General features: G+C 36.8%; 1 non-coding gene across 1 annotated transcript; it reads left to right on the top strand.

Annotated features, from left to right (window-relative positions):
• The first annotated feature begins 359 nt into the window (after nt 1-359).
• Nucleotides 360-492, top strand: LOC115871557. The gene has a single exon (XR_004047353.1). It is a non-coding gene; the product is annotated as a small nucleolar RNA SNORA42/SNORA80 family (small nucleolar RNA).
• Nucleotides 493-2,087: the final 1,595 nt, after the last annotated feature.

Genomic DNA, 2,087 nt, shown 5'->3' with positions numbered 1-2,087 from the left:
AATAATAATAATAATAATAATAATAATAAACAAACTACTGTGATTTACATTAATATCACATGCAAGTGAAATTTTACTGAGGATAATTTTAAAATGGTTGTAATAGTATGTAGACAGGGAGTTGCCAGAAATTGAAGCAGGATTCTTAAGAGGACGTGGAACAAGGCACATCGTCGTTGTTGTCAAATAAACCTTACTTGAAAACGAAGAATACCAGGAAGAGAATGTTTACTTGTGTTTTATTGACTATGCAAAGACATTCAACTGTGTAGATCCTAGCAAAGTTTTAATAGCATTGAGAAGAATGGACATTCCTGATCATTTCAGAGGCAGTCTTTAGAGCAGAACAAAGGAATAGTGCATGATTTAAAATCAGGAAAAATCCGATCCCATGGGCCTCTCATAGTACCCCATGCCAAAGCAAATTGTCACCCCAAACCATTGCCTGGCTTTACCCAGTGGGCTTAAGGCACTGAAGTGGGTTGCACAGTGGGAAAAATAAATAAATAAATAAAATCAGGAAAAATGTGCACCAGCATTATATCTTTTCACCATACTTATTCAATGTGTACAATGAGCAAAATAGTCAAGAAGCTACACTAAGAATAAGAACTCAGCATCAGGAAATGGAAAAAGGCTCATTAACAACTTTTAATATGCAGGTGACACAACCTTGCTTGTTTAAATCCAAGAGGACTTGAAGCACTTATAGATAAATATCAAACACTGAAGTCTTCAGTATGGATTAAAACTCAAGGTAAAGAAAAGTACTCACAATTGGAGAATTATAACATTATAGATAAACAGAGAAAAGATGGAAGCTATCAAGGACGTCATTGTACTTGGATCTTCAATCCGTGTTCAGGGAAGCAGCAATCAGTAACTCAAAAGGATGTATCACCTTGGACATGTTTACTGCCCAAGACCTCTTTAAACTGTTAAAGAGCAAAACTATGAAAGGACTGAGGTGAGCCTGATTAAAGCTTTGGTTCTATTTTTTTAATTGCCTCGTGTGACTGTGAAAGCTGAAAATTGAATAAGGAAGACGGAAGAATCACTGTGTTTGAATGATTGCGTTGGTAGGAGTTCACTGAACGTACCACAGACTGCGAGAGGAACAAAGAAACATACCTTGGAGGAAGTACAGCCAGAATGCTCTTTGGAAGCAAGGATGACAAGACTCCATCTCATTCACTTTGGACACGCTCTCAGGAAAGACCTGTCCCTGGAAAAGGACACATGGAGTAAAGTGGAAGGTCAAGTAAAAAAGTCTTCAAACAGGTGCTTTGACACGGTGGCTGCACAAGGAACTCAAATATAACAACAATCGTTAGACTGGAGCAAGTTTGGGCAATGCGCATAAAGTCTGTTGTGCATATGGTTGCTATGATTCAGAACCGATTCAATGGCAGTCAACAACAATTATTGCATCATTTACATGAAAAGACTCATCATTGTATCTCAAATTTTTGGTGTTGTACTCTTCTTATCCTAAAAGCTTTCAATGATTATTCTGCGGTTCCACATTTCTTCATTTTTGACCATAAGTTCTTATTTAGTCAGAATTTCCAGTAATTATTGTTCCCAGCATGTAGGCATTTTCTTTTCCACTTGTACTAATTTAAGAAATCAGGCAAGAGTGAGTCAGACTTACCTCAATACCTGCAGCAGTACCGCGTTAAAATTGATGCCAAGACTTAGAAAAAGTGTATAGAAGACTGCTTTCATGATAAATCGCTAGATTTTTCTTAACAAAATGGAATGAAACAGTGGCTACAACATTGGGCTCAAACATAACAACAATTTGAGAATGATGCAGGACCTGGCAGTGTGAAGTTCCATTGTACACGGTATTGCTATGAATCACGACATACTCAAAGACACCACATCACAACAACATGATGAAAATCAGTTCTCCTCACTGAGCTACAGTGAGCAACTCCAAATTAAGCAAACAGATTTACCTTAATTTTGTGACTATTTCTTTTTTTTAAATCAATTTATTAGGGGCTCATACAACTCTTATCACAATCCATACATACATCAATTGTGTAAAGCACATTTGTACATTCATTGCCCTCATCATT

The sequence above is a fragment of the Echinops telfairi genome, unplaced genomic scaffold, assembly GCF_000313985.2.
Source record: "Echinops telfairi isolate 266 unplaced genomic scaffold, ASM31398v2 ScPeMD7_5868;HRSCAF=6743_1, whole genome shotgun sequence".
Taxonomy (NCBI): Eukaryota; Metazoa; Chordata; class Mammalia; order Afrosoricida; family Tenrecidae; genus Echinops; species Echinops telfairi.
Note: the sequence above shows the minus strand (reverse complement) of the source record. Positions and strands in the feature narration are given on the sequence as shown.